At 38.2% G+C, this 12,624-nt stretch overlaps 1 protein-coding gene across 7 annotated transcripts in view; it reads left to right on the top strand.

The window, feature by feature from the left end:
- The window catches only part of LOC136881185 (ankyrin repeat domain-containing protein 11), a 169,513-nt gene that overhangs the window by 95,689 nt on the left and 61,200 nt on the right, over positions 1-12,624 (top strand). For 5 of the 7 annotated variants that reach the window (XR_011018723.1, XR_011018722.1, XR_011018725.1 and 2 more), the window contains exon 8: positions 3,361-3,602. The exons of the other annotated variants lie outside the window; for them this stretch is intronic. The gene's annotated coding sequence lies outside the window, so the exon portion shown is untranslated. The remainder of the gene's footprint in view (positions 1-3,360; positions 3,603-12,624) is intronic. 7 annotated transcript variants of the gene reach the window in all.

Genomic DNA, 12,624 nt, shown 5'->3' on the forward strand with positions numbered 1-12,624 from the left:
GGAACGCCTCTATATCGACTACGTAGGACCCTTCCCCCAATCAAAGAGGAATGCCAACAAATTCATCCTTGTGTGTGTAGATGGTTTCACAAGATTTTCCTGGTTATTTCCGACTAAGCTGGCTACTGCTCAGTCCTCCATTTCTTGTTTAAATTCCATCTTTGCTTCTTTTGGTCCGTGTCAATATATTGTTTCTGACAATGCTAAAGCTTTCACCTCCAATCTCTTCTGTAATTCTGTTTTGATCTGTCTATCTCTCATGAAACTACTTCTGCATACTATCCTCAACCATCTCTGGCTGAGCGGGTCAATCGTAATCTGAGGTCGGCTCTAATTGCCTATCATCATGATGATCATTCTAGATGGGATTCGTCCCTGCATTGGTTAGCCTTTGCTTTGAATTCGGCGGTTCATGAATCCCATAAGTTCACTCCAGCTTCATTGATGTTTAAGTTTGTTCCCAACACGCCGCTCTCTAACGTTTGTCTCTTAGTGATATTCTACCTGAGACAATAGATCCTGATAATTTTAGAGACCTTTGAAAGAAGGCTAAGGCCAATCTTCAAGTTTCTCATGAAAAGGTTAGGGAAAGATGTGATTGTGGACGGAGGCCCACCAATTTAAAGGTAGGAGACCAAGTAATGATTAAGAACTTTGTTCCTGCGGGCAAGCTTGCCCCCAGATTTCATGGGCCGTGTATCATTTTAGATTTTCTAACTCCAGTAACTTTATTAGTAAGCAATCCAGCCACCGAGAGGATCTTTAGGGTTCACCTGTCTCAGGTGAAACCTGTGTAATACCCTTGTTAACTTAGTCATTAACATTTTGCTGGAACTCTGAAGGTTATATTTTTCGCTAAATCTTAGGCCTTCTGCCCTTTGTTTTCTCATCTACCTTGTATAAGTATGTAAGACCTTCTCCTATGGTTACTCTGCTGTCTCTTCCTTGCGGCCATTACCAAGCTCCCATCTCCTGCTAAATCATACCAGTGGCTTAAAAAAAATTTTCCACGCCGCTGACCCCTCTGCCTCACCAACAAGATCGTACCCTAAATTAAGAAATCAGATGTCAACAACAATTCTGCCGCTGAGATCTTACTGTTTCAGTGCCCCGCAGCCGTTCGGCACCTTACTGCCACCTCGGTGGGGTAAGGGCCCACTCCACTCCCGTGATGTCCTACTGTGTACGGCGCGCCGGAGTCTATCTCCCGGCACAGGCTGAAGTGCGGTGCACCTACCGCAAGCTTATCTGGGTACTGTAAACAAACTTCGCATCTGCGGCGTCCTTCACCACGACTATCCCTCTCATAGTGCAGGAGAGAGGTATCTCAGGGTACTTGAGGGGTCCGGGCGACCTCGACTGGATACCGGCAGCAGTGGTTGGTCTTGCCGTCAACATTTTCATCGTGTGGTTGGCATTCTATGACAAAGACACTCTCAAGTCGGAGTTCAACTAACTCCTAACTACCTATTTCAAAACAAAGGAGACAAAAAAAAAAAGTTTTGATGTTTTAAATGGATTTTCAAAAATTCCTGTACAAGATTTTGAAAATTTCTTAATGTCTCATCCTCCCACAAATCTATTTGCAAGGAAGCAGAAATTTTCTTCTAGTGATGATTAATTTTGGTTAAACAAAAAACTTGGAATTTTGTTTTGGAAAATAATTTTCGTCAACTTCTTCTGTGTCACCCCAGGGAAGGACATTTGGGGGGGGGGGGAGGTCTGTACCGGTTGGTACACCTCTACGCCGCACATTTGAATTTTCCGCCTTAAAGTACTCCCCTACAGCAGCAACTCTGAACTTTAAAAACTGAATTATCTCAACAGTTTCTCAGAAGATGTCACTGTGTTAATTTCGAAATGCTTTTGTTTACTGATTATCAAGAAGTGTGGACATTCTCTGATAGATGTCTCTACCAAAAACTATGATCATGCACCCTGGTGCGAAGTGATGGAACTTTTCTTGAAGATATTTATACTCATAAGTTTTCCTATAACTAAATTTCATTCTTTCATTTGTGGGTTGGCAATATAAATCTTTTCTTTCTGCCAGTTTTGAAGGTAGCCAATCAATAATTTCTGTCATTAATTTTCAGCCAATTGTGTCTTTCTTCTCCAATTTTGATGTGTAACTGTAAGTCAGCCAATAAACGACTGTGGGTGTGTCTTAATTATTCATGAAAGGTCTCGAATCTTCCCCGAGAGTATAAAAACTGCTGATTTTCCTGGCTCTCGGCCACTTCAACAACATCTAGCTTAGTGTATGGAAGTATAGCAGGGGGTGGGTAGCGCCTCTTCCTTCGGGCAGCAGCTCTTCAACAAAGGTAATGGCCTTTTAACATCTTTATTTCTTGCTAGCTCAGCAGTTTAACCTTCTGGGAAGGTCTGAATCCTTTTTATTGTAACCTTCCTGTCTAAAAATGTAACTTAGTGCCGGCTTATGTAAAATTTTCTTATTACTTTAACTGTAAATCGGGGATAGAGAGTGCTTTACCCTCTCGAGCTCCCCTTCAGTTTTGATTTGAGGTGACTACGTTTTCATAACCGATTTTCTACTCTTAATGTATTAAAATTTTCTTATATGAGTCACCTCCTTAGTGTGGGAATAGCCCCTGTTTATCGGCCTAGTGCCCCTTAGGTTTTAACAAGTATTCATGTAGGAGTGCAAGTACACGCCTCGATTCTTTTGCATTTAGGGCCATTTAAGTTAACCTGTTAATTTTCTATTTAGGCCCAGTAGGCTGGGTATTAGATACCCCTGTTTCATTATAAGTTGTGCCTTGATGGCAATCATGTGTAAAAGTCTGGTATTGCCTTTAATAGGCTTGAAAAATTGAGAGCGGGTCAGCTCTTTCTTGTGTTGGAAAAGTGCCTCTGGGAGGCTTGAATTTAAAAGTTGGGAGCAAGTGATCTTTGAATGAAGGGGTTTTCTGCCCTTTGAATAAATGAGTGTACCTTGGAAAAGTTGGGATAAGAGCTGAAGGATTGTATAACTGAGGCTCGAAGCCAGAACTTGTAAAGACCCCGAAACTTGTTCTTTCATTTGTAAAGTGTATGCGTGTTTTTTATTGTTATTTAACCTAGTGAAAATTTGTTAAATCTTGTTGTCTATTGAAAATATAACCTTTATTGAAATTTTAATTCATCTTTCGGACTTGTAGTTAGACCCATTCCAGCCCGCACCTTCTTTCATCTCTGCATTCCACGGATAATTCCGTAACAGTTATTATTATTATTATTATTATTATTATTATTATTATTATTATTATTATTATTATTATTATGATTATTATTGAAAATATTTTCCTCTTCTCCATTTTATTGTGAGATTGGATCCTGATGTCCTTAATTTCTTTGCAGAAGAGATCCCTTCACAGATCCAGAATTAGAGGAGGTTGCAGTGTGTGGGAGTTGGACCGAGTACCTTATTGTCAGAATCATTGTTCTGGTGACTTTATTCGTCGTTGCTTTATTTGGCATCTTTTGGCCAGGGCAACACTATAGTGGGGCCCAGCCTAAAGGAAACAGTGGTGGTAATATTCGTCATGTACAAATGCACGCAATCTATGGTGTTGAGGGTTTGATAGTTCTCCTATCGGCAGGTAAGACATGATTAGAAACAGTAATGTACTCATATGTTAACAAAATCGAATGATGTATGGTTTTTAGTGTCAGGAGTGTTCGAGGACAAGTTCGGCTCGCCAGACGGAGGTCTTTTGATTTGACCCCATAGGCGACCTATGTTAAGAAAACAGTATTGCTCTTATGGCAACAAAGTTGCCACATTGAACAGCTCTGCTCAACAGCATCACGGGAAAACAGCGGCACATATATTGGTAAAACTCAGCATTTCATTTCAAGATAAAAGGAGGAGGGAACTAACCTGCAAAATATGTTTATGAAATCTAGGGTACGGGGGTTGTAGAGGGGGGGGGGGCTTTTTAGGTTTTTACAGCAATAAGGGTAAACTACTGCACATACTAAACCTTAGTATTGAAATTCAAGGAAAATGGGGGGGGGGGGGAATAGACAACAGATTTTTTTATAGGCTTGAGAGGTGGGGGATGGAGTTAATTGCATTTAATAAATTTGCCCAGGCAATGCCGGGTACTAGTGTCCCTTCGTATCGCCCCATGAAGAGAATGGTAAAAATGAAATATGCTTGTGAAAAAAGTTTGCTAGTTGCTTTACGTCGCACCGACACAGATAGGTCTTATGGCGATGATGGGACAGGGAAGGGCTAGGAGTGGGAAGGAAGCGGCCGTGGCCTTAATTAAGGTACAGCCCCAGCATTTGCCTGGTGTGAAAATGGGAAACCACGGAAAACCATTTTCAGGGCTGCCGACAGTGGGGTTCGAACCTACTATCTCCCGAATACTGGATACTGGCCGCACTTAAGCGACTGCAGCTATCAAGCTCAGTGTGAAAAAAAAAGTTGTAATAAAATGCGCTTAAGAAGCAACAGCTAAATAACAAAACGAAGCCCAGATAAAAATCATAGCAAATTTCTGTATCAGTACAAGTCATGTCATGATGTATTGCTGCACACCACATCATCAAAATCATCAGTAACAGCTGCTGTACAGTACCAGAATGTTAGGAAAAAAATCACACATACCACTTCTTTTCAAAAGTGATAAGCTCCCAGGCAATTCACAATGTAAACGGATTACACATGACATGTACCAGAGCAACTCAGAAGGAAAATGAAGGAAGGCAACAAAGCAATAGCTGTTTCTGCCATTGTGCTTCCTCCCTGTGAATGTATAAAATAGAGAATGATAAGTAGTTATTATAATACCTCGAGCAAAAAAATGCCTCATCCTTTTCCTTTCTTTCATAATGCATATGATATTCCTTAATCACGATGAATTGTGGGTGTCCGTTGTGTTCATTCCTTGTAGGTCCATAAGAGCAATACTGTTTTCTTAACATGGAATGATCTATACCCCTCTTGCCAGTGAAATTAACCAATAATTAACCAGCAGGTTCGGGAGCCGAACCCAGTACCCTGTGACTAAAGGCCATAATACTAGCCATTTAGCATTGGAGTTGGACATATGTTCATGAAAGTGTTGAAAAGAAACAAAGAACAGATGAATAAACTCCTAAATAGAAATATAGGAACTGGGATATGAGAACATGTTATGATAAATAATCACAGACTGAAGATCTCTACAGATGGATACCTGAATAAGTGTTTATGCTCGCCCTCTTGGTGAAACTGGGAAGCAGAAATTAATTGACTGGGGCAAGAGAGGCCATCTAAGGGTACGACCACACCGCGTGAAACAAAACAAAACAAAACAGTTTCAGGCTGCCTGAGGTTGCCTGCTTCAATCAACTGTCCCTCGAAATATGGGAAGCAAATGATGACAGACCACACTGCCAAGGCAGGTTGCCTCAGTCAGGCGGAAGTTGTGCTGAGGCTACTTATTTGCAGCAAACATAATAAGTCAAGGTAAACCAAACTAATTGTATATTTCACATTCAGTGCAAGAAATTGTCTATGAACAATCTTTTTTGTACACAGTCACAAACTTACAGGTTGCAAAAGAAAGTGATATATTGAAGACAGACAATTCTATCTTTAAAATAGAATCTGATATAACTCTTGGTTTATAAATTACAAGTGTATTTTACTTGAAAATGAAAACCTACAACCTGTTTTCCATTCAGTGACCAGGTCAGGGATGGAATGAATATAGCCCCTATCTAGCGGCGAGGATAGGAATTGTGCCAGCTGCCGAAGCCTGTCGCACTCCTCTGGAGCAATGATTAATGACTGACAGATGAAATGAAATGATAGTGGAGAGTTTTTCTGGAATGAAAGATGACAGGGAAAACCAGAGTACCAGGAGAAAACCTGTCCTGCCTCCACATTTTCCAGCACAAATCTCACATGGAGTGACCAGGATTTGAACCACAGAACTCACTGGTGAGAGGTCGATGTGCTGCCAGCTGAGCCACAGAGGCTACTGTATTTTACTTATACCTGTAAAATATATATTCTCTCGTTTAGATGTAGTGTGATGTTGAGAAGCTTGTTGTGTCCATAGAAAAACGTCCAGCTATTTATAACTTCAATTTGAAAGATCACAGCAACAGAGCCCTTGTGGATCAACTATAGGAGGAAGTGGCTGCAAAAATGAACGTCACAATTAAAATAAAAGTTCAAAAGTTGCAGGGGTATTCTCATGTAATTAAGAAACTTCTCTTCATAGTTCTGTATTTCATTTATCAAGGACACTAGCCTATTACTTTCAATTCTTTTGACATTTAATCTTCCGTCGGTCGCAGTATATAAAGTTTCAAGGCAGGTCGCAATGAGCCTGAGAGATCCCTCCACGTATAAGTTTTGGAAAGTTCACGTGGGCAGTTATGAAGTACTCCTTATGTTATATAGGTGTGTTTGGGGCAGTTAAAAATGGTTTAGCGAAATTCTGATCCCAAAATAAGCCGCATTTTGTAATCAACTATTTTCTTCAAAATTTTAGGTATCTTTGCAGTATTTACAATTTTAATCGCAGAGAAAATCTTATGTTGGCGGAAACTATGGTCATACGTCTCAGCAATAACGACAAACATGGGAGATATCATAAACAGGGCTAAACAGGTCATATACTCTTCAGTAAGGATTCTACAAGAACACTAATATTTTCGACACAAAAGAAAATCCGTGTCGTTTAAGTGGGCAGTAATCAGAGAGCACTAGCATTTATGTGATACTACACATGGTGACAACACGTGAAATAAAAATTTTTTCTTCCAACTTTTCACCTAAAGTCACATTTTCACCCAAACTGTATGATTTCATGCAGTTCTCCACAAACCGCGTAAAAATATTTCGCACAGGCGTTAGTCGATCACGTTCCTTTCTTTCTACACGTATTAGTGATCGTCAAATCTGAAACAACGAATGAAGAACTTAAATCTCCTGAGGCTCATTACCAGTGCAAACTTTTCTATGCCATCTCCATCAGTTTCCCAGAGATCTTCAAGGCTCTGCCTATTCCCTCTGTAAGATCCTGCCAAGTACAATAGGCCGAAAAATGCTTTTATCTCTATCTGGTCTGTAAGCTCAGCATCCCTTTCACGAGTAAAATTTTGTTTCACATAGTCCACGTATTGATTTGTGTAAGTTACAGTATGTCTATTATTTCCTCCTAAATAAACACTGCCAGGAGTCAAGCAGTGATTTAGCTTTCCTTGCTAGTCCTATAACTCCAGGTAGATATCGTATGAGATTGAGCTTCCTGGCGCGGACCCGTTGGGATGGCGGCACCGTACACCATTTTGTCTTGTCTTTCCCTTCGTAATAATTATCACTGGCCTCTAATGCTCCTTGTTGATCAGCATTACCGTTGTCGTCTTCTTGTTCTGTTTCCGAGTCACCATCTCTTGATTCCAGAAGATCGTCACTGTTTGTGTCACTTACATCTTCAAAATTCTCATGTAACGCATCATCATCTTCATCCAGCAACAGTCGTTGGGCATCCTCCACATCTTCTGCTCTGTCTAAGTTAAAATGTTCCTTTTTACTGGCCATAATGTATGGTATATCTAAAATAAAGAGAAATTGGGACGTAAGTTGTCGCAATGTGCCTGTGAGGCACCGGGCTTATACTGCACTATCTACATGCTTACATGGGAAATTACACCAAATTTAGGGTAAACAAATGATTTAACTACTTACAGAACAGCAATTGTTTGCATCTCTTTGAAATACCAGTCGCAAGGGGAACAGTCGCAATGATCTACCAGATCAGTTGGAACACTTCCGGCTTATGGAGCGAGCAAACACAGACTGCCTGTCACATGACTAACGAATGTGGCAAGGAGCGTGGCTAGTCAGAGGATGAGAATTGTACGTCCGTGCATTGGAGCGGTAGCAACCGATGACTTCAACCTGTGCCTGTCAGATCAGTTGCAACCGACGGGAGGTTAAAAGATGATCCTAAATTTTCGTGGTGGTTTTGAATTTAAGAGTAACCACTGCCACACCACTGGTATGCATTCATCTACATCCTCTTCTCCAGACAACATCTTGGCGACTTCCTGAATTTGCTGTAATGGGTGTACAGAGTTGTTTGAAACAGTCAGAACATTTTGTCTGAGATGGTTTCAGGCTGTTTGTTTTATGCAGTGTGGTTGTGCCCTAAAGAAAGACGACAGGGCATGAACATGTGAAGTTTGTCCTTGTCTCCCTTTCACACACTGACATGTCATTATGTTCAACCTATCTTTCCATCACCATCTTCCTTACATTTTTGCCACCCATGTGGGGTCTGTATTCTTGCATTGTTCTCTCTGCTTCAGGTGATCCACAGCATTCTGAGGGTTCAGTTTTCCAAAGCACATGTTGTCTCTCAGAGTTTATTAACTTAACTGTCGTGGTTTGATTTTATAATGGTCTCTATTGACTACAGTCTCTACTCCAATAAATACACCTTTGATTCTTAAAATCAGCCTTGCCAATACTTAAGATTTATTTAATTCATTATTTATTATCACCTCATATACCGTACATGTTTTGAGGACCTTACTGTCATCTTCCTCAGCGGATTTTTCACACTACCAATTATCTCTTGGACCTCTTTACTTAATATTACACAGATCAAAAATCATGCCTATACTATCATATGGGATAGAAATCATATGGCCATACCACACAGAAAACAACCTATCCTCTCTAGAAAGAGTAAAAGCTCTATACATAAAAAGAGGCGATTGGTGTATCCAAGACTACAAGATCAAGACTCGTCTACCTCCTAGCGCGAGAATCCTTCCTCATTGAAGACTTCAGAACACACCTGATGCTACCCAACACCAGAGCATCAGAAAATCTCCTAGCATCACTCAGCAAAAAAAAAAGAGAAGACATTCCTTCAGAATTCTTTGGAATTGGGGCCATGATAGACCGGACATGGACAACATCCAACTTCGAGATGAGGCACGTATTCACAAGACTGGCAGTACATGGTCTCCACCATCTAATTTGTACCAACACCTCATACCATGAACCGACAGAGACATGTAAGTGCAAACTATGTGGATACATATGTGAACATTACCACAGAACTCTGCATCAAAAGAACAAAAACAATTAAAGAACATGCAATCCAGGCGCGCGAGTACAGTGTATATAAATGTATTATTTTTCTCTATTCCTGTATGGCTATTTGGCTGCAATAAATATATTAATTAATCAAACATCAAAGTTCTAAACATCTCTTAATAGAAAACTAATATGTGTCATACTTAAAAAAATAAATCATAAATGTCATAAAATAATACTAAAACTACACTATTCTGTCTACAACCTTCTTAAAACGTCATACTGGTCTATTACCTAAAAATATAATCAATTTATTAACATTAGCGTCTCTTAACATTTTTACTAAAATCTTCCAATTCTGAGATCATGCCAGTTGAATGTTGCTGTTAATTCCATCTGTCCTCGAAATTCCCTAGATTTTTAGCTGTTGTAGATTTGTTTTATTTTGATTAATTTTAATTGTGACACATTTTAGATTTCTATTAAGAGATATTTAGAACTTTGATGTTTAATGTAGTGATGGGATAATTGAATACAAAATAATGGCTCATTCGAATATTTCATTTTATTTGATTATTCAATTATATTTCTCATTCGATTATTTTTTGATTACGGTATCCATTCAAATGAATGAGGCAGTCAATGGTGAAGATTTATCCATCTGATTATTGTTTTGATCATTCATTGGGAACTGCATTTAAATGAATGAGGCACTTGAATAGTGAACGCTTTTGAAATAATCAAATGAAAAGTGATGTTATTAATAGTGTTATTGGCTTAACGTTCCACTAACTACTTTTACGGTTTTTGGAGGCGCCGAAATGCCAGAATTTATGATGATGATGATGCTTGTTGTTTTCAGGGGCTTAACATCGAAGGTCATCGGCCGGAATAGTCCTGCAGGAGTTCTTTTACGAAAGTGATGTTATTAAGACAGTTAATTCACTCATTTAGTTTCAATATTTGGGAATACATTCTGAAAAAGGCATATTTATATTTTTCATAAGAGTTCATCTATCCACTTATTTCAATCGATTATCCGCCCGACACACTTAAATCGAAAAATTGATTCATGATGCATCCAAATATTCTATGTGGTACAACTGAATGATATTTGAAACTCATTTGATTATTTTATTTGATTATCTAAATAACTGGATGGAGGTTATTCGAATATTAAAAATATTCGATTATGCCATCATTACAACTGAATGATATTTGAAACTCACTTGATTATTTTATTCAAATATTTAAATAATTGGATGGAGATTATTCGATTATTAAAAGCATTCAATTATCTCACCACTAGTTTGATATGTAATATTAATAATTGAAATTAATTAATAGGGGTCCTCCTATTCAATACACAAACATTTATTAATGTGAATCAATCACATGTCGTTCACATGAGGTACTAGTTTCAGCACTAAACTTGTGCCATCATTAGCCACCGAGTCAAATCAAGCAAACATAATAACTAGAAACAACTTTAAAACACACTGTAACACCTACATAGATTAATATTAAATAAAATGTGGTACATGATAATATTGCACTTCAGTATAAAATCTTTTTAAAATGATGATGATACTGTTGTTTTGTACTTATGGTGGTTTTTCCAGCTTGTATATGTCTTTAGTTCTTTGATCTTGTTGACATTAACGCTGCAGAGTTTAAAGTCATATGAAGTTAACACTTTGTTTGATCTGTGGTTTGGTTCCGAAAATAAACATGCGTATGATGAACTTGGTTATACCCAAAGAAATAATTCTCACTTCAATATGGGGTTTTTGGAACCTGGAGAAGAAATTAAAAGCCGAATTAGGCAAAAGATAGAAAGGAAAGACTAAAAAGAACGAAAGAACAGAAAGAAAATCTAGAAATGACGAGAAACGACTAGAAATGAACACACCTTGAGCAGCCTGTTTGATCGGCGGACGGAGCTGGACTGATGGATGGAATCATGAGGTTAAGGGTCAAGGCAGAGAGGCGGAGAGGGAAAGGGAGGGGTAGAGGCGGAGCAACTGGCAGAGAGCTAAGGTGGAGCGGAGGGATGTGGTAGTGGGAGTAACTGATGTGGATATATATTACGTATAGTTTTAAATATTGAGTTGTTAATAGGCGGTGTAATATTTTTTGACCATTTAATAAAGAGATCAAAAAGAATATTAGATTTCTCAGAAATTTCATTTAAATTATAGTTAGGGTTGAAATATTGATCGCATTGAATGAAACAATTTTTGACAATATTCATAATTGGCCCTTGTTTGCTATTTGAAGTATCTCAAAATCATGTTCTATGTCAGTGAACTTATGATTAGCATTGTGAATGTGTTGACCTATACCAGAAAACTTGTTATATCTTACTGCATTGACGTGCTCTGAATATCTGGTAGTGAAGCTGCGTCCTGTTTGTCCCACGTAAGAGGCGCTGCAGTCATTCCAGTCAGTCCAGCTCCGTCTGCCGATCAAACAGGCTGCTCAAGATGTGTTCATTTCTAGTCGTTTCTCGTCATTTCTAGATTTTTCTTTCTATTCTTTCGTTCTTTTTAGTCTTTCCATTCTATCTTTTGCCTAATTTGGCTTTTAATTTCTTCTCCAGGTTCCAGAAACCCCATATTGAAGTGAGAATTATTTCTTTGGGTATAACCAAGTTCATCATATGCACGTTTATTTTCGGAACCAAACCACAGATCAAACAAAGTATTAACTTCATTTGACTTTAAACTCTGTAGCCTAATTTCAACAAGATCAAAGAACTAAAGACATATACAAGCTGGACAAACCAGCATACGTACAAAACAACTTTGTCATCGTCATTTTAAAAGGATTACATACTGAAGTGCAATATTATCATGTACCATATTTTATTTAATATTAATCTATGTAGGTGTTACAGTGTGTTTTAAAGTTGTTTCTAGTTATTATGTTTGCTTGATTTCACTCAGTGGCTGATGTTGGCACAAGTTTAGTGCCGAAACTATTACCTCATGTGAACGACATGTGATTGATTCACTATAATAAATGTTTGTGTATTGAATAGGAGGACCCCTATTAATTAATTTCAATTATTATAATCCCACTTCAATACGGATCATGAAATTTCTAAATATCAATGAAACAGCCTACCAGGCAAAGAGTAAAGCCTATCAATATATGGGTTTAAAAATTAAAGTCGCCAAATTAGGCAGATATTAGGTTTTTGAAACAATGCGTTATTCACAATTTAACACCTAACTTTCTGCAAGGAACCATCAAAAATCATCGTTCCGCGCTGCATTCCGTCCGAACACAACAAAAAACGAACAAAATTTGGTTGAAAAACAAAATTTGTTTTTTATATAAGAAAAAATCATTTTAAAATAATAAATTTTATGAGACTCACCTTGAAGCAGCCAATCTGCTTCCTAGCATTCAATGGAATTTATTTCTAAATCAGATTAATTATAAACTTTTTGACATACTCTCACAAAAACAGCTTACTTTAGAAAAGAAATTAGCCGCATTAAAAATGAAAAGAACTGCATCAAAACATCAGCCCAAATATACCAGTTTACAAAGAAACT

This window comes from Anabrus simplex, chromosome 9 (assembly GCF_040414725.1).
Source record: "Anabrus simplex isolate iqAnaSimp1 chromosome 9, ASM4041472v1, whole genome shotgun sequence".
Classification (NCBI taxonomy): Eukaryota; Metazoa; Arthropoda; class Insecta; order Orthoptera; family Tettigoniidae; genus Anabrus; species Anabrus simplex.